This window comes from Hyperolius riggenbachi, chromosome 5 (genome assembly GCF_040937935.1).
Source record: "Hyperolius riggenbachi isolate aHypRig1 chromosome 5, aHypRig1.pri, whole genome shotgun sequence".
NCBI classification, from domain to species: domain Eukaryota; kingdom Metazoa; phylum Chordata; class Amphibia; order Anura; family Hyperoliidae; genus Hyperolius; species Hyperolius riggenbachi.
In genome coordinates, this window is record NC_090650.1 from 12266492 (window position 1) to 12287579 (window position 21088).

General features: G+C 44.4%; 1 long non-coding RNA gene across 1 annotated transcript in view; it reads right to left on the bottom strand.

Moving 5' to 3' along the window:
• Positions 1-8407: 8407 nt before the first annotated feature.
• LOC137519532 (uncharacterized) overlaps positions 8408-21088 on the bottom strand; it is a 61141-nt gene continuing 48460 nt past the window's right edge. The window contains exons 2-3 of the long non-coding RNA XR_011021000.1: positions 14729-14931; positions 8408-8663 (exon numbers count right to left, since the gene is read on the bottom strand). This is a non-coding gene — a long non-coding RNA (uncharacterized lncRNA). The remainder of the gene's footprint in view (positions 8664-14728; positions 14932-21088) is intronic.

Sequence of the window (21088 nt, forward strand, 5' to 3'; positions counted from 1 at the left end):
ACATTTTGGAAATGAGAGCGGTGTTCAAGGCAATCTCACATTTTGCTCCACAAATTACAAACAGGGGAGTACTATTCAGAATGGACAACACAACAGCGGTCGCATACCTCCAGAACCAGGGAGGGACACGCAGCCGTACACTATTAAGAGAGGTGGAACCTATTATGTCATGGGCCCAGAAGAATCTGGAATATCTTCGAGCAGTACATATTCCTGGGGTGAGGAACCACATAGCAGACTCACTAAGCCGACAATGGATCGATCACAACGAATGGAGCCTCAACAGAGAGGTGTTCGAGATGATCTGCGGACAGTGGGGAGTGCCACAGATAGATCTTATGGCGACACCGGGGAACTCCAGGTGCAGGAGATTTCTGTCGAGATACAAGTTCCGGCAAGCGGAGGCGTGGGACGCACTGTCGGTCCCATGGAATTTCAAGATAGCATATATCTTCCCTCCAACTCCTATGATTCACAGGGTACTGAAGAAGATCCAGCAGGAGCAGACGACAGTCTTAGCAATACTCCCATACTGGCCCCGAAGACCATGGTTCCCTCTACTGCAAAGACTGACGAAGGATCCTCCCATACCGTTACCGATTCGGACGGACCTGCTCGTACAGAACAGAGTTTTCCATCCGCATCCGGAACTCCTCAGTTTGATGGCATGGAGACTGAGAGGAGAAAGCTGACAGAGTTAGGATGTTCTACAGAAGTGGTCAATACCTTACTAAGAGCCAGAAAGGGGACAACCAATTTTTCATACCATAGAACTTGGGAAAGATTTGTGAACTTTTTGAACGAAAAAAACTTGCAGATGGGTGAGATCCAGATAACCGCTATTTTGGAGTTTCTGCAGAGGGGCGTGGATTTGGGCCTCAGTCTAAGTACCATCAAAACGCAAATATCCGCTATTTCTGCTTTAACACATAGGAGATGGGCTACTGAACCACTTATGATCCAGTTCATACAAGCAGTAACTAAGATGAGACCTCCTAAGAAGAACTGGTACACCCAGTGGGACCTACCATTGGTACTGAAGGCACTAACGGGTCCTCCGTTTGAACCGGTGGAGAACTGCACGCTAGTTAACCTAACAATGAAGATAGTGTTCCTGACGGCGATCACATCGGCAAGGCGTGTTTCAGAGATACAGGCTCTCAGTTGCGATCCTCCCTTTATACAGTTTTTTCCAGACAGAGTAACTTTACGTCCAGTGGACGAATTCATTCCAAAGGTGTCGAAGGAATATTATTTCAATCAGGATTGGCACCTGCCAGCTTTTTACGACAATACAGCGGAGATCCCTAACAGTCTTAATATTCCGGAATTGTTAAACAGATATATTCAGGCTACGGAAAAACTCCGCAAGACAAGGCGACTCTTTGTAATACCAATAGGGTACAGAAAGGGCCAAGCGGCCACAACCAAAACAATAGCCACATGGTTGGTGAGGACTATCAAGATGGCATACAATATAATGGGCAAAACACCACCAGAGGAGGTCTCGGCGCATTCCACGAGGTCAATATCTACTTCATGGGCAGCACTGGTGAAAGTAGCACCGGAGACAATTTGTCGTGCCGCCAACTGGTCATCATTGAACACCTTTATCACGCATTATAAAGTGGATCCGGGTGTATTATCCACAGTCCACTTTGGGAAGGAAGTGTTGTCTGCAGTAAAGACAGCCACGACCTGATCGTTTCTTTTGTTTTGCACTTTAATTCTACATATTTATAGTATGAGAGGACGTATGTTCTAGTGTACTGTTTAAGTTGAATAAATTACTTTCTGCATTGATTATTCCCTCCCTTCTTTTTATGTATAGTTAAATCCCCGTAGTATGCTGACATTGGCATGGAAGGAAAGCAGAAAATTGTATACTCACCTATCGGTAATTTTCTTTTCCTTCCAATGACCATGTCAGCATACGTAGGGCCCACCCAGTAGTTTAGTCTGTTTTTGGGACTAGTAAAAAAAGCAACCATTGGGGGGAGTGTTCAAAATTTATACTGACAGGTCCTGGAGGGGTCATAGGGCGGGACTAACCCCGTAGTATGCTGACATGGTCATTGGAAGGAAAAGAAAATTACCGATAGGTGAGTATACAATTTTCTGCTTTTCCGCCACTAATTAGGCTTTCTTTGGGTAGTACATTTTGCTAAGAATTATTTTTTTCTAAATCCATTTTAACAGGAAGATTAAGAAAGAAATGAAAAAAAATCATTATTTCTCAGTTTTTGGCCATTATAGTTTGAAATTAATATACGCTACCGTAATTAAAACTCATTTATTTTGTTTGCCTATCTGTCGCGGTTATTTCACCGTTTAAACGATGTCCCTATCACAATTTATAGTGCCGATATTTCATTTAGAAATAAAGGTGCATTTTTTCAATTTGCGTCCATCGCTATTTATAGGCTTATAATTTTAAATAATATAATAACATACTCTCTTGACATGCATATTTAAAAAGTTCAGACCCTTGGGTAACTATTTATGTTGTTTTTGTTTTTTTTTATTGTATTTTTTTTTTGTTTTTTTTAAATAAAAAAATGTATGTGGGTAATTTTTGGGGTGGGAGGGAAACTGCTATTTTCTAATGTAAAATAATGTAATTGTTTTATTAAAAATGTATGTGGGTGCAGTTTACTATTTGGCCACAAGATGGCCACAGTGAGCAAAGTCCTGGATGCGAACTATGTCGCATCCAGGAACTAAAATTCAGAGGAGTTGTTTCCTGGGGGGCAGAAATACCACGCTCTCTGGAGAGAAAGCGTCGGTATTTCTGCGGGGAAGTCAGATCGGTGAATGGGAATTATATTCCCATTCACTGATCGGGGGGCTAGCGGCGGGCGGCGGGTGCGCGCGCGGGCGCGCGCCCGATCGCGCGCACCACGCAGGGAACACAGCAGTGCCTTTCTGGACGAGAAAGCTCGTCCAGAAAGGCCGAACTGGTTAAAAGTGGTTAAAAACAGTTTTAAAAAGTTTGTTTATAAACAAACAAAATGGCCACCAAAACAGGAAGTAGGTTGATGTACAGTATGTCCACACATAGAAAATACATCCATACACAAGCAGGCTGTATACAGCATTCCTTTTGAATCTCAAGAGATCATTTGTGTGTTTCTTTCCCCCTGCAGTTCTCATGCACTGAAGTTTCAGGCTGCTCTTTTTTCTCCTGCAAACAGCTTTGTAATTCTTCAGTATGTGAAAGCCCAGCCAGCTCAGAGGACGATTTATCCAGCTTGTAACAGATAAGAGAGAAGAGAGAAGCTGCTCTAACCTAAATAACACACAGGCAGAGTGCATAGAGGGGCCTGGAATGGGGAGTTCATAGCAGAACCACAACACTGAAGAACTTGGCAGCCTTCCAGACACAGGCCGACAAGTCTGACAGGGGAAAGATACATTGATTTATTACAGAGACTGTGATAGTACAAAGTGCTGCAGTAAGCCAGAACACATTAGAATAGCTTTTGAAACTTGTAGGATGATAAAAAACAGGATGCAATTTTTGTTACGGAGTCTCTTTAAAGCTGCAGTGGCCCATTTGTTGAAAAATGGCCTGTTCTTTAGGGGAGTTTAACACTGCGGTCCTATATGTATTTTTCTACTGAAAAAAGTGTTTAACTGACTCTAAACTTCATTCCCATCAATTAAATTGTTCGTTTTTCTTATTTTCAAATGCTGAAATGAAGAAAAACTAATGATGATAGAAAGGACCAGTGTGGTTTGAACTGGAATTTTTTTTTTTTATTTTGATTCTGAATTCTTTGTGATATGCGTCACATGCATCATAGGGGCATGGTAGGGGCATGGTTAGAGGTGTGGCAGGTGCGTGGTCAGAGGTGTGGCAGGAGCGTGTCTTAAATTGTCCCTCTTTCTCATTTCAAAAAATTGGGAGGTATGATATTAGCCATACATACATATAATGGAAGGTAGGATAGAAAGGTGCTGGCACTGCAGCTAGGGGTTCAGGGAGGGTTGCAGGGGTGCAGACCAGGTATCCGGTGCGATGCAGATAGACCAGCATGCTCAGGCTCAGGTAGACATCATATGCAGGCAGAGAAAAGGATGAGAAATGCCGGCACTGCTGTAAACTGCTTGTTTATTCATAACACATGGTGCAACATCGTGGATTCAATTGTATGCATATTGAGGCGTAACATACCGGTTTGCTGGTAAAGCTGTGCGGTGGGTGCTGGGGGATGAGAGCCTTACAGCCGTTTCGCGCAGATGCGCTTCTACGGAGGCAGACATATACATACATATAACCCTGAACCTCTGCTCGAGAAAAGGTAAATATTTCTACGCGGGAAAGGGGGTATCAGCTACTGATTGGGATGAAGTTAAATCCTTGGTCACAGTTCCTCTTTAACTAAAGAAAGAACTTAAGCTGAGGTTCTGGGATCACACCGCCAGTCTAAACCAGCAGAAATTAATGAAGGTGAAATGAGCGTAGCGAGAAATCACGGGATAAACTGGCGCAGCTTCAAAGCAGCCCATTAAACTCCCCGGCCGCCTCTTATATAATACCTGCCAGAGCGTTTTGTACGATCCGCTCGCTCCAGCGGATAATGACTGCTAATTAATCACTCTTTCTTTTTCAGAACTTAAATATACATGATCTCCTTTCTTCTGCAAATTCCATCAGAAACAGGAAGATAACCCTAGACGGCACAAGAGGCGATCATCTCAGAAAGATGTTTTAATCTCGGGAATCGGGATATGGCTGAAAACAAGAGTTTGCTAACTTTTTCTTTTCTCTGCAGATGAATTGGTACGCTCCCTCCATCCCCCCCACCAGGCTGGTTAATGGCGGGTTCCGGTTGAGCGGTTTCTTGCATCTTGTTCCAGGTGTAACGAGACACAAGCTCAGGTGAAACGCTGCAGACTGCAGATGGATTGTTCTCTGCGGAGTCTCCATCCAGATAGCGGTAACTGTATACATTGCCTGGCCGCTATCCTTCTATAGTCAGTGCCACAAATACAGTATGGCCTCTATAGCAGTCCCAGAACAGGCATGAGCAGCAGATCTAAACTAGTGCAACAAGACTCCCTAGAGTGATGTCAATACCATGGTCATGACATCACACTGTGGGAGGGGTTTCACCACAATATCAGCCAAACAGACATTCCCGGTGATCTATTTGAGAAAAGGAATAGATTTCTCGTGGGAAAGGGGGTATCAGCTACTGATTGGAATGAAGTTTAATCCTTAGTCACAGTTCCGCTTTAAAGTAAACCAGAACCAAATCAATACAGAATATTTATATATACCTGGGGCTTCCTCCAGCTCCCTCCGCATCGATCACTCCCATGACGTCTTCCTCCACCTTCTCCTGGTCCCGGTAGAAGCCTTGTAAGTTTGGCGAGTCAGGGCACACTGCGCATGCACGGCCCGGCTGCGTGCGTATGTACGCTCCGATGCGTACGCGCATGTGCCGACTGACCCCGGCTGGGTAAATTTCCGGGTCTTCTATCGGGAAGAAGGCAGAGGAGGACATCGTGGGAGCGATCCAGGGCTGTTTCTTGGGCAGTGCAGTCAGGGCGATCGCCCTGGGCGCAGACTGGCAAGTAGAAGAAGGGGGGCGCGGGCAGAAGGACATAACCGCTAGGGAGCTGGTGACGTGGTGCAGACAAATGGAAGAAGAAAGAAGATTACCAGCGTGATCACCTTCCTTGACTCCCCCTGGGCTGCCTGCGTCAGACGTCAAGTCGTCATCACGTCACCTCACCAGTGCGTGATGACACCTGATGTCCTGTAGCGGTACTGCAGGCTGTCAGTGTGCGGCGCCCATGGAGGAGTCAACTTTCAGGGCTCTCATCCCGTGTGTGTTTTCCTGGTGTCTGCTTCCTCCTGGATGAGATGCTGGTCATTCGTAAGTAGGCAGATCTACTTGTGACCTGTGGCTGTGTGACGTCCCTAAAGAGTAAGGATTTGCGAGTCCATGGAGGTAGGGGCGCAATTTTTATACCCTCACCCTGGGTGCAATTTAGCCTAGAAACTGGAGGAAGCCCCAGGTATGTATAAATCTTTTTGTATTGATTCGGCTCTGGTACACTTTAAATGTAATTATTATTTATCATTTCTTCTCTTTTGATAAATCAGTCCTAATATGAATCTCTTGATGTTTTCTTGCAAGTCCTTCTTGAAGCAAAATTAGTAAGACAACATATTCACATTATTGATTGAAGAGAAGCTTTTAAAGATTTCTTCAAAGAAAATAATAAAATGTACCGCTACCGTTGTACCTGTAAAATACGGTAAAAGTTATTGGCAAGTCTTTTGGAAACTTCCCGGAGCCCTACACTGCCAGACATCTGCATGTTATGTGACCTTCCTGACGTTATATAATCCTGGCATATTTGCCATTATTAGGTGGAGGAACAATAGGATGCTTGTTAGCTCACATTATGGTCTTACACCAAGGTTAATTCAATATTTAATGAAGAATAATGAACAAGGGGTACGTGGAAAAGTTATGAAATTAGTCTTGTTAAAATAACTTACTGCGGTCAACATGGAAAAAAGAAACGTAACATGGAAATACACAAAAAGGCCACATTTTACCTGACAGGTGTTTTGTAATAATAATGCCAACATTTGTATTTGTAAAAACAAAGGCGCTCACACGCTTTATAGACCTGAACCAGTTTTATATGCTCCTGTACTGCCTGATGAAGCGGGACTGTTTACTGCGAAACGCATTGCGATTTTATGGAGCTGTGAATAAATTGTATATTTTTTACTCTGCATTTGAGTATATGTCCACTACCAGAGGGAGGTAAGTCCACCTCGACTTCCCTCTTTTTATCATTTTTAGAACATTGTTTTACTCTGCTTGGCGCCTCTCTTCGTACATATTACAGCACAACATTTGTATAGCGCTTTTCTTCTGTTGGATTCAATGCGCTTGAGAGCTGCAGCCTCTAGGGGGCATTCCTTAGGCTACCCTGCAGTGTTAGGGAGTCTTGCCCAAGGTCTCCTTACTGAATAGTTACTGGATCCAGGAAGGGCAGGATTATCGACCAGGCAAACTCTCTTCACTTCAGCTTACCACAAGCGGGCCCCAAATCTATCAAAGGATAACACTTTTGTGTTGGGACAGCTAACCCTAAAGTAGTGATGATCAGCTAATTACGGTTACACAAAATTTCACGTAATTTTTTGCAATTACGCCCATAGGTAAGTATGATTTGTAAATTCAACTGATTTTGTGTAATCATTCATAATTTTGCGTAATTTTCGCATAATTGTGTGCCGACTTTAGTGGTAAATAGCAAAGCCCATAAACATGCTATTTTCATGAAAATTGCTCTGTATGTTAAGGACAATATTGGGTACAAGTCAAAAAAAAAAAAAACCTTGTAGTTTTTGAGAAATGTAAAAATGCAAAGAAAAATGTTTTTTAAACTCAGAAAAATGAGTTTAAAAACCATTTTTCCCTTGCATTTTTAAAATCGATTTTCCAAAACTACGAGGTATTTTTGACGTGTACACTATATATATATATATATATATATATATATATATATATATATATATATATATATATATATATATATATATATATTAGCTGATAACATGGTGTTGGCCGGGTATGTATTTGCGGTTGACAGCAAAGCCCCCAAACATGCTATTGTAATGAAAATGGCTATGTTTGTTAAGGTGAATATATACTAGCGGATAACACAGCATTGCCCCAGTATGTATTTGGTTGTTGTTGGCTCTTACTTTAAAGGGACACTTAAGGCAACCTAAAAAAATGAGTTTTACTCACCTGGGGCTTCTACCAGCCCCCTGCAGCTGTCCGGTGCCCACGCAGACTCGCTCCGATGCTCCTGTCCCCCACCGGCAGCCTCTTCCGTTTTCAGCGACTGCCGCCGATAGGCGCCGACAGGCCTGGGAACGCGAGTGATTCTTCAAATGGAAGTGGCTGCTGGTGGGGGACAGGAGCATCGGAGAGAGACTGTGAGGGCACCGGACAGCTGCAGGGGGCTGGTAGAAGCCCCAGGTGAGTAAAACTGTTTTTTTTTCGGTTGCCATAAGTGTTCCTTTAACATACAGTCACCATACAGGTCAACAAGTGACCAACTGTGCCAAGCGTGGGGACTCTGGCTTGATTACTGTGAGAATGGCAGCCTTTTCCATTTTTTCCATTGACATGAATGGGTGAAATCTGATAAGCTGTTTGTAGCTCCGCCCAGGTGTCCACTGGGACACGAGACCCCCAGAACATATCATCCCAGATAGTAAGGGATCTGTATACCAAGTTTTGTTCAAATCGGTCAAGTCATTTTCAAGTGATGGTGGCACAAAAATACACATACACACACACAGATCCGATTTTATATGTTTAGATAGAAGCTATATACAGTATATATATCTCAAGGCTCTTACTTGTCTTTCTGAAGGAAATAAATATATTCCTCTGTGCGGTACAATAGATAAGACGTTGGAATGATTACTTTAGGAGGGAACCGTGTGTTCTTTTTATTCCTCTCGACGTGTCCTGGCATAATTTACCTGGGTAGTCCTTCTACTCTCCTGGATGTGTTGTGGCAAAGAGAATGCGCCTTCAATTAGGAAATCTCGGCTAGATGATGATGAAGAAAGAAAGGCTCTATCCTCCATTCTCCGGGCCAGGCATCATCTTGAGAAAAATGTAGTTGTAAGTGAAGGGAAATGTAAAATTGATGAGAGAAAGTTCTTGTAAATCATGTTCACTGGGGTTTCTGGGGATAGGCGGTTCAGGCAGCGTCTGACGATATCTAAACTTCTCAGACATGCTTTGCAAGAAAAAGGTATGAGAATCATCTATGGTTTGTGCAGCACTTTGTATTAAAAGGTGACTCCGCTGGAACCCTGGATAACATTTTACATTAGGGAACCTGAAGTGAGAGGGATATGGAGGCTGACATATTTATTTCCTTTTAACTAGTTCACCAAAAGGGTTGTTTCCCCTTAAGGACCAGAGCAATTTTCACATTTCAGCGCTTCTCCCTTTCATTGCCAGTAACTTTATCACTACTTTTCACAACAAAATGATCTATAGTTTTTTGTTTTTTTTTGGTTGGTACATTTTGCTAAGAATTATTTTATTTTAAATGCATTTTGATGGAAAAAAATTGAAATACGTCATTATTCTTCAGTTTTCATCCATTATAGTTATAAAATTAAACGTTCTACTATGGATAAAACCCACACATTTTATTTCCACATTGGTCACAGTTATTACAATGTTTAAAATATGTCCCTAGTACAATTTATGGCAACAATATTTTATTTGGAAATAAAGGTGTATTTTTTCAGTTTTGTGTCTGTCACTAATTAAAAGTTCTTATTTGCAAAAATAACAGTAATATACCCTCAAGACTTCCATATTAAAAAAAGTTGAGGTAACTATGTATTTTTTTTTTTTTTTTTTTAGTGGACAAATAAAATGTGTGGCTTTTATCCACAATAGCACATTTTATCGTAACACTACAATGACTGAAAACTGAGAAATAATGAATTTTTTTCCATTTTTTTTTTTTTTATTGGTGAATGAAATAGAGGAGCGCTGAAATGTTAAAAATGCTTTGATCCTTGATGGACCACTGTTGCGACAATCTTAAAATTTAAAATATATGTAAACACATATATCAGAAGTACATTTCTTCCAGAGTAAAATAATCCATAAATTACTTTTCTCCTATGTTGCTGTAAGTAATAGAAATCTGACAGAACCGACACATTTGGGCTAATCCATCTCTTCATGGGGGATTCTCAGCATGGCCTTTATCTATATATATAAAATCGGATGTGTGTGTGTGTGTGTGTGTGTGTGTGTGTGTGTGTGTGTGTGTGTGTGTGTGTGTGTGTGTGTGTGTATGTATGTATGTATGTGTATGTATGTGTGTGTAGTGTGTGTGTGTGTGTATAGTGTGTGTGTGTGGTGTGTGGTGTGTGTGTGTGTGTGTGTGTGTGTATGTATGTGTATGTATGTGTGTGTGTGTATAGTGTGTGTGTGTGGTGTGTGTGTGTGTGTGTGTGTGTGTGTGTATGTATGTGTATGTATGTGTGTGTGTAGTGTGTGTGTGTGTGTATAGTGTGGTGTGTGGTGTGTGTGTGTCTGTAGTGTGGTGTGTGTGTGTGTGTGTATAGTGTGTGTGTGTGTATAGTGTGTGTGTGTGTGTGTACAGTGTGGTGTGTGTACAGTGTGGTGTGTGTGTGTGTGTGTGTGTGTGTGTGTGTGTGTGTGTGTGTGTGTGTGTGTGTGTGTGTGTGTGTGTGTGTGTGTGTGTGTGTGTGTGTGTGTGTGTGTGTGTGTGTGTGTGTGTGTGTGTGTGTGTGTGTGTGTGTGTGTGTGTGTGTGTGTGTGTGTGTGTGTGTGTGTGTGTGTGTGTGTGCCGCGATCACTCAAAAACGGCTTGACCGATTTGAACAAAACTTGGTATACAGATCCCTTACTACCTGGGATGATATGTTCTGGGGGTCTCGCGGCCCCCCAGCACACGTGGGCGGAGCTACAAACAGCAAATCAGATTTCACCCATTCAAGTCAATGGAAAAAATGTAAAAGGCTGCCATTCTCACAGTAATCAAGCCAGAGTCCCCACACTTGGCACAGTTGGTCACTTGGTGACCGAGGTTACAAATCCAGGAAAAGCGGAAGAAGCATAAAACAGCCAATCAAATTTCAGCCATTCATTTTAAATAGGAAAATGTAAACTGCAGCCATTCTTAGACTGTTAATCGCAGGGTTCTCAAAATTGCCACAGTTGGTCACTGGGTGAATGCGATTAAGATTCAAGAAAGTGGGTGGAGCCTACAACAGCCAATCAAAATTCACCTATTGATTTTCAAGGGGAATATTTAAACTGCTGCCATTCTTACACTGCTAATGGCAGAGGCTTCAAACTTGCTACAGTCGGTCATTGGGTGACTGGGGTCCAAATTCACTAAAGGGGCGGGGCAACCTACAGCCAATCAGATTTCCTTGGTGGATAAACTGCTTCCATTCACACATTTTTTGATGCCAGGAACCTGAAAGCTCACAAACTTGGTCACTGGGTGACTGTATGTCAAGGTTGCAAAAAGTGGGCTGAGCAAAAAACAAATTTCACTGGAAAATATAAACTGCAGCCATTCTTACACTGTTAATGGCAGGGCTCTCAAACTTTGCACAGTTGGTCACTGGGTGAATGAGATTAAGATTTTGGAAGGTGGGTGGAGCCTACAACAGCCAATACAAATTCACCTTTTGATTTTCAAAGGGAATATTTAAGCTGCTACCATTCTTATACTGTTAATAGCAAATGCCTCAAATCTGATACAGTCAGTCATTGGGTGATTAGGGTTCAAATTCAGAAAGGGGGCGGAGCCACAAACAGCCGTATTTGTTTATTTTTCAATGGGAATATACAAAAGTATTGATACCAAGGACCCCAAAGCTGATAAACTTGATAACTGAGTGACTGTATGTCAAGGTTAGAAAAAGTGGCCGGTGCCAACAACTACATTTTTAACATGGCAGGGTTCCCAAACTTTACACAATTAGCCACTGGGTGACTGGGATGAATATTCAGAAATGTGGGTGGAGCCTACAACAGCCAATCAAAATTGACATTGATTTTCAAGGGGAATATTTACATTGCTACCATTCTTACGCTGTTAATGGCACAGCCCTCAAACCTGATACAGTCAGTCATTGGGTGACTGGGGTCCAAATTCACTAAAGGGGTGGAGCCACAAACAGCCAATCATATTTGTTAGATTGATTTCAGCCGTTCTCTTATTGGCAGGGTTCTCAAACGTGACACAGTTGGCCACTGGGTGACTGAGACTAATATTCAGGAAAGTGGGTGGAGCCTACAGCAGCCAATCAAAATTCACCTTTTGATTTTCAAGGGGAATATTTACATTGCTGCCATTCATACACTCTTAATGGCAGAGGCCTCAAATCTGGTACAGTCAGTCACTGGGAAACTGGGGTTTAAATTCTGAAGGGAGCAGGCCAAATACAGCCAATCAGATTTGTTTAATTTCAATGGTAAAATGCAACTTATTTATGCCAAGGTCCCCAAAGCTCATAAACTTGGTCATTGAGTGACTGTATGTTAAGGTTAGAAATAGTGGGCGGAGCAAAAAACAACTAACTTTTTACATTGGAAAATATAAACTGCAGCTTTTCTTACACTGTTAATGGCAGGGTTCTCAAACTTCACACAGTTGGTCACTGGGTGACTGGGATTAATATTCGGAAAAGTAGGTGGAGCCTACAAGAGCCAATCAAAATTCACCTATTGATTTTCAAGGGAAATATTGAAACTGCAGCCATTCTTATACTGTTAATGGCAGAGGCCTCAAACCTGCTACAGTCGGTCGTTAAGTGTCTGGAGTTCAAATTCAGTAAAGGGGCGGAGCCAAACACAGCCAATCAGATTTATTTGCTGGATAAACTGCTTCCATTAGCAGAATTTTGATGCCAGGAACCCAAAAGCTCACAAACTTGATCATTGAGTGACTGTGTGTCAAGGTTACAAAAACTGGATGGAGTCAAAAACAGATTTTTCTGGGAAATTGTAAACTGCAGCCTTTCCTCACTGTTAATGGCAGGGTTCTCAAACTTTGCACAGCTGGTTACTGGGTGACTGGGATTAATATTCAGAAAAGTGAGTGGAGCCTAAAAATGCCAATCAAAAATCACATATCGCTTTTCAAGGAGAATATTCAAATTGCTGCCATTCTTGCACTGTTAATGGCACAAGCCTCAAACCTGGTACAATTGGTCATTGGGTCACTGGGGTTCAAATTCAGAAAAGGGGACAGAGTCACAAACAGTCAATCACATTTGTTTCATTTCATGGGAAAGTACAAATTATCGATGCCAAGGACCCCAAAGCTCACAAAATTGGTCATTGAGTGACTGTGTGTCCAGGTTACAAAAAGTGGGCGGAACCAAAACCAAATTTCACTGGGAAAATATAAACTGCAGCCCTTCTTACACTGTTAAAGAGACTCTGAAGCGAGAATAAATCTCGCTTCAGAGCTCATAGTTAGCAGGGGCATGCGTGCCCCTGCTAAACCGCCGCTATAGCGCCGCTAAACGGGGGTCCCTTCACCCCCAAACCCCCCCACTGCGACACTTGGTCGTAGACTTGGTCGCTCCGGGAGGCAGGGCTAACGGCTGCAGCCCTGCCTCCAGTGGCGTCTATCAGCGGCGCATCGCCGCCTCTCCCCCGCCCCTCTCAGTGAAGCTGACAGACGCGCGTGGGGCAGGGCTGCGGCGGTTAGCCCTGCCCCAACCAGGAAGAGATCCCCGGCTGCTCGGAGGGGATTTGGGGGTGAAGGGACCCCCGTTGTGCGGCGCTATAGCGGCGGTTTAGCAGGGGCACACATGCCCCTGCTAACTATGAGGTCTGAAGCGAGATTTAATCTCGCTTCAGACTCTCTTTAATGGCAGGGTTCTCAAACTTTGCCCAGATGGTCACTGGGTGACTGAGATTAATATTCAGGGAAGTGGGTGGAGCCTATAATAGCCAATCAAAATTCACCTGTTGATTTTCAAGTGGAATATTTAAATTGCTGCCATTTTTACACTGCTAATAGCAGATGCTTCAAACCTGCTACAGTTGGTCATTGGGTGACTGGGGTTCAAATGCTGGAGAGGGGGTGAAGCCACAAACAGCCAATCTAATTTGTTTCATTTCATGGGAATATAGAAATTATTGATGCCAAGGACCCCAAAGCTCACAAACTTGGTCATTGAGTGTTTGTGCGTTAGGGTTAGAAAGTGGGCGGAGCCAACACCAGTCAAATACATACACAGGCAACGCTGGGTCATCAGTGGGTGGAGAAAAATACAAATTTCCCTGGGAAAGTGTAAACTGCAGCCATTCTTACACTGTTAATGGCAGGGTTCTCAAACTTTGCACAGTTGGTCACTGGGTGACTGAGATAAATATTCAGAAAAGTGGGTGGAGCCTACAAAAGTGAATCAAACTTCACCTATTGCTTTTCAAGGGGAATATTTAATTGCTACCATTCTTGCACTGTTAATGGCACAGGCCTTAAACCTGGTACAGTTGGTTATTGGGTGACTGGGGTTCAAATTCAGAAAAGGGTGTGGAGCCACAAACAGCCAATCAGATTTTTTAATTTCAATGCAAATTATTGATACCAAAGACCGCAAAGCTCACAAACTTGGCCATTGAGTAATTGTGTGTTAGGGCTAGAAAAAATGGGCGGAGCCAACACCAGCCAAATACATACCCGGGCAACGCCGGGCAATTAGCTAGTTCTTTATAAAGACACTACCTGAAAAAGATTTATAAAAAGATGCTGGCCAGCCTCCCTGCTCACCATACACTTTTTTGGCAGTTAGGCGGAGCAACTGCAACATTCACTAAGTCCTTTTGAAAATAAAGTAAACCCTGAGAACCCCCCATGAGGAGATGGGCTAGTCCAAAACCTGTCGGTTCTGTCAGATTTCTACTACTTAGTGACAGCAACATAGGGGAAAAGTAATGTATGGCTCATTTTACTCTGGAAGAAACATACTTTTTATCTGTATAGGTTTACATATATTTTAAATTTTAAGATTCTCCCGACAGTGGTCCTTTCAGTGGAAAAACCCCTCAGTGGTGAAGTGGTTAAATGATGACTATGCTGCAAGTCGGAGCCACACATCAGCATTCCCTCGTCTCCCAGAACATAATGACCGATCACAAAACACCTGATTCACGCAGCTGGCAACATCTCATCCTCCAATCACAGGCTCCCTCTCGAGTAAAAGCCGCAGTTTTCTGCTTCCATTTAATTATATGTCTGCATCCCAGCTGCAGATTGTAGCAGGCAGCGAGTTTACTGGAAACCGGCGAGGATAACGCGATGGTGAGATTCCTGCGATGACAACTGGAGGGGAAAATTGTAACCAGCCTGTAATAAGCGCAGAAGAATGGGCTGTATTAATAGCGCAATGCATTTTTAGCTCTTCCACTCAATTAACTCGGAGTCGGGACGAGAATGACGCGACTTGTTATTGCTTATTGTATTCCAGTAACTCTTCCTTCTAAGGCAATCTGTAAAAGTTACAACATCTCAGGGAATGGGAGGTCGGGAGACTTGCGTGCTGAGTGTGCGGAACGTAGATTATCATTTAGTATTAGTTTCAAATCATTTCCAGGCATTTTTTTTGCCGAACTCAGGTGATAAAATTAAGGCTGACTAGTTCAGCAATGATAGGAACCAAATGTAAACATCACAAACAGAACTCAGAGGCTTTTGAGCAGTGCAGATTGTCCAAATGATGGTGCTATTATGATACCTACAGATGTGCTAGTTGGCTGGCATGCTTTAATCCTTACTTGCTAGCGAGCTGCTCCTGTGTAGACAGATCACAGACAAATCATTGCAGCCCCCAACCTTTGTCTCCAGCCTTCTGTCCCCCTGATCCCCCTCTATGCCTCCTCCTGTGCCCCTGCACCCTCCTGTCTGCCTGTGCCCCCCTCCTATCTCCCTGTGTCCCGTCTATGCCTCCTCCTGTCTGCCTGTGCCCCCTCCTGTCTCCGCTCTATGCACCCCCTCTATGCCTCCTCCTGTCTGCCTGCGCCCCCTTTGTGCCTCCTCCTGTCCCCCTGTACCCCCTCTGTGCCTCCTCCTGTCCCCCTGCACCCCATCTGTGCCCCTCCTGTCCACCTGTGCCCCCTCCTGGCCATCTGTGCCCCTCCTGCGCCTCCTCCTGTTCCCCTGTGCCTCCTCCTGTCCCCCTGTACCCCCTCTGTGCCTCATCCTGTCCCCCTGCACCCTATCTGTGCCCCTCCTGTCCACCTGTGCCCCCTCCTGGCCATCTGTGCCCCTCCTGTGCCTCCTCCTGTCCCCCTGTGCCCCTCCTGTCCCCCTCTGCCTCCTCCTGTCCCCCCTCTGTGCCTCATCCTGTCCCCCTGCACCCCATCTGTGCCCCTCCTGTCCCCCTGTGCCCCTCCTGGCCGCCTGTGCCCCTCCTGTGCCTCCTCCTGTCCCCCTGTGCCTCCTCCTGTCCCCTGTACTTTCTCTGTGCCTCCTCCTGTCTGCCTGTGCCCCCCTCCTGTCCCTCTGTACCCCCTTTGAGCCTCGTTTTGTCCCCTGTGCCCTCTCCTGCCAACATTAACTTGCCTTCCCTGTGCCACTAAGTCCCCTCACTAATGATGTCCCACACTGCTCTGGGAAGCTCTCTGCATTTTTGTCCCCATCTCCTTTGTTGCTGAAATGACATCATCGCTTCCAGGGCACTGGTAAATCGTCTTGCAGCATGCACAGAACTGTTGTGTGTCACATGGCTTGCTGATGATGTCATTTGTTTGTTGGGAATGGTTTGTACACAAGTTTTATCTGCTGCCTGTACTTAGATTAAAGGTTGTCAGTCAATCCTGTTTCCCTAGATAAAAACAAATATGAAATTAATCCATAACTAATCAAACATTCAAAAAAAGTTGTGTATGTTGGATTATTCTCTTTAGAAGCGCAGTTGAAATATCTCCTGAAGATGAATAGAAATAGCTGTAATATGGCTCAGAAGAGAAGGATAAACCTCCAAAAGTTTCAGTATCGGCACTTTTCACTTCTCAATCTCATTACCGGCTCATCCTCCTCCTGCAGGAGATCTCACCAGAGTCTGATTAACTTTTCCCATTTCTACCAGAAAAGTTTGTTCACTACAACTGAGTGGGGTAGGAGGCGCCCGTAGACACATATACCTGTGTTCTTTTGTAGGTGTGAGGTCACACTATATCACGGAGTAAGAAACTAAAAGGTTCCTACCTTAAAGGAGTCAGGCTCACACGTAAGGTAGTACTTCTCAAATTTTATTGGGGCACAGTCGACAACGCGTTTCACGGGGATAGCCGCTTCCTCAGGTCTATACAAGTGCCTGTGTGGTATAGTCAATATCTGAGAATGGTGCTCAGATATTGACTATACCACACAGGCACTTGTATAGACCTGAGGAAGCGGCCATCGCCGTGAAACGCATTGTCGATTGTGCCCCAATAAAATTTGAGAAGTTTATATACTACCTTACGTGTGAGCCTGACTCCTTTAAGAAAAACAAAAGTTTAAAGCAAACTTTTGTTTTTCTTAGCATTTTAGGAAGGGGGCTTTTAGGACCATTGTAGCCCCTTACCCACTCCAATGAGTTCTGGGTCACCATGAGCTTGCTGGTTAGTCTGACTCCTTTAAGGTAGCAACCTTTTAGTTTCTTACTTCGTGATATAGTGTGACCTCACACCTACAAAAGAACACAGGTATATGTCTACGGGCACCTCCGACCCCACTCAGTGATTCATACCCCTATACAGGGGAGTGCATAGAGATGAGCCGAAATTTTCGAAATTTCGAACAGCTTTTATTACGAATGCGAAATTTAACATTACGACCCAAATTCGTAATTTCGTAATTAATTTTCAAATCGTAATTTACAATTTCGTAATCGAAATTTCACTTCCGTAATGACGAATTTCGTGTCTCCAACCGAAATTTTACTGTTTCAGGTTTGTAAGGGTTTCTATCCCTCTAGATGCCTAAAATGAATAGCCCAGCCAGCCAGCCAGCCACTCCTCCTCCTCCTCCTCCTCCTCCTCCTCCTCCTCCTCCTCCTCCTCCTCCTCCTCCTCCTCCTCCTCCTCCTCCTCCTCCTCCTCCTCCTCTCTCTCTCTCTCTCTCTCTCTCTCTCTCTCTCTCTCTCTCTCTCTCTCTCTCTCTCTCCAGAGATCTGTAGTATTTCAAAACCATACTCACATTCATGACATGTCCAGGGATCAAACCCAGGCCAACCACATGGAAGACAGCTATGCTCACCACCATACCACCAAACACACACTAAATAGACTGCTAACCTAAATCTTACTTGTAGACAGTCATATGAGACACATGCTGGGTGCAGGGCTTTGTGATTGGACCATGGACCATGCGATAGAGTGAGGTGCAAAAATGAAATCATGCCTAGCAGAGGATGGTTTCACAATGCTAAATGCTAGGCTGGCTGTGGTGCAATTGGTTAGTGCGTCTGGCTGGTAACAGCAAGGTTACAGGTTCGATTCCATCCAGGCATGTCTTTTCCTTTTGCGTTCAACAGTTGTCCAAACAGAGCCAACAGAGCCCCAGATAGCCATGTAGAATTAGGTCACAGCTAGCCTGGCTGTGGTGCAATTGGTTAGTGTGTCTGGCTGGTAACAGCAAGGTTACAGGTTCGATTCCATCCAGGCATGTCTTTTCCTTTTGAGTTCAACAGTTGTCCAAACACCGAGCACAAAGTTTTGCATGCGTAAAGTTTTACGCACGCAAAATACCCCATGGGGTTCAATGGCGCAGCGCGCGCACGCAAAAGGAAAAGACATGCCTGGATGGAATCGAACCTGTAACCTTGCTGTTACCAGCCAGACGCACTAACCAATTGCACCACAGCCAGGCTAGCTGTGACCTAACTCTACATGGCTATCTGGGGCTCTGTTGGCTCTGTTTGGACAACTGTTGAACGCAAAAGGAAAAGACATGCCTGGATGGAATCGAACCTGTAACCTTGCTGTTACCAGCCAGACGCACTAACCAATTGCACCACAGCCAGGCTAGCAGTGACCTAACTCTACATGGCTATCTGGGGCTCTGTTGACTCTGTTTGGACAACTGTTGAACGCAAAAGGAAAAGACATGCCTGGATGGAATCGAACCTGTAACCTTGCTGTTACTAGCCAGACGCACTAACCAATTGCACCACAGCCAGGCTAGCTGTGACCTAACTCTACATGGCTATCTGGGGCTCTGTTGGCTCTGTTTGGACAACTGTTGAACGCAAAAGGAAAAGACATGCCTGGATGGAATTGAACCTGTAACCTTGCTGTTACCAGCCAGACACACTAACCAATTGCACCACAGCCAGCCTAGCATTTAGCACTGTGAAACCATCCTCTGCTAGGCATGATTTCATTTTTGCACCTCACTCTATCGCATGGTCCAATCACAAAGCCCTGCACCCAGCATGTGTCTCATATGACTGTCTACAAGTAAGATTTAGGTTAGCAGTCTATTTAGTGTGTGTTTGGTGGTATGGTGGTGAGCATAGCTGTCTTCCATGTGGTTGGCCTGGGTTTGATCCCTGGACATGTCATGAATGTGAGTATGGTTTTGAAATACTACAGATCTCTGGGGAGAGAGAGAGAGAGAGAGAGAGAGAGAGAGAGAGAGAGAGAGAGAGAGAGAGAGAGAGAGAGGAGGAGGAGGAGGAGGAGGAGGAGGAGGAGGAGGAGGAGGAGGAGGAGGAGGAGGAGGAGGAGGAGGAGGAGGGCGAGGGCTGGCTGGCTGTGCTATTCATTTTAGGCATCTAGAGGGATAGAAACCCTTACAAACCTGAAACAGTAAAATTTCGGTTGAAGACACGAAATTCGTCATTACGGGAGTGAAATTTCGATTACGAAGGCATCTAGAGGGATAGAAACCTTTGCAAACTTTAAAATACTAAATTTCGTAATCGTAATTACGAAAATTTGCGTAATTTGCGAAAATTACGAAATTTCGATTACTGCTAAAATCGTAATTGTAGTAATTTCGCGAAATTTCGGAAATTCGTAATTAGGTCATTACGCTCATCCCTAGGAGTGCACCTCTGGCTTACCCCACGGGTACAATCTACCACGATATCGGAAGCAAGGCCGAGTGAGGACGGCACTTCCTCACCTGCGAGACAAGTGGTTACTTATTAAGCTACCCAATTTTGTGAGTATAACTCCTGTTCTATATATGTTTTGGTGTCCCTGAGATAATACACCAGATCAGGCTACTTGTCAGTCTCGCCGCTTCCCCGCCTCCTCTAAGTTGCCGCTCCCCACCCGCGTCCCTTCCCTCCCCACTGATTGGAGAGAAGGGACATGAACTGGGAGCGGCGACTTAGAGGAGGTGGAGTAGCGGCGAGACTGACAAGTACAGATGTAAACAGCTGGCTATCGACACGCTGTGTGTCGCTAGCATGGCGTATGATTTATGGGGGCATAGCAGAGCGCAGAGGGGGGCTGGGGGGAAGCAGTATAGCAAGAAGAAAAAGACTGACCCTATGCTCACACTGCATAAAAACTTTTCCACCAGGTAGTCAACCAGTCCACACCCGGACCCAAAGGGTGTCAATGGCACAACAGGATTGAAGAAAAATGGCTAGGTCTCTACCTGGATTTTATGCAAAAATGCTTACATTTTATTATACCATAGCAAAAATACACACAAAGTTTCGGCCTGCAGCCTTTATCAAGTGGGAAGCAGTATAGCAACAGAGGCTGGGTATTATATGCAGACCCAGCCTCTGTGTGCTAATAGGATTCTTAGAACCCACCTCGGGTTCTCTTTAAACTGGAATTTTTTATTGACTCAAGTATAAGTCTACCCAGCAAAGGTAATGGCTGCACTTGGGGACCAGGAGGGGTTAATGACTGCACTGCATACAGTGTTGCAGCCACTAATCCTTCATGTCCCACAAGTGCAGCCAGTACCTCCTCCAGGCCTCCAAGTGCAGCAACTTTTCACCCCCTTCCTGCAGCCCAGCATTCCCCCCGCCCCTTTCCTTGGTAATTGTTGTAGCCAGGACTTTTACACCTGTGCTTTCTTGGCATTTTCTTCATCAAGAAAGTGTCACTTACCACGGGGTACATTGCTGCAAATGGGAATGTCACTAATAGTACACACATTACTCAGTGGGTTCAGTTTTGCCTGTGACTCGTGTATAAGCTGACCCCTAAACTTTTATGAAGTGAGTCAGACTTAAATTTCTAGACTTATAGTCATAGTATAATTCAGAGATCGATCGACCTTCCAATCAATCAATTAGATTGGATGGTGTAGTGGGCAGCACGGTGGCGTAGTGGTTACCTCTCTCGCCTTGCAGCGCTGGGTCCCTGGTTCGAATCCCAGCCAGGGCACTATCTGCAAAGAGTTTGTATGTTCTCTCCGTGTCTGTGTGGGTTTCCTCCGGGTACTCCGGTTTCCTTCCACATTCCAAAAACATACGGATAAGTTAATTGGCTCCCCCTAAAATTGGCCCTAGACTACAGTACTTACACTACATAATATAGACATATGG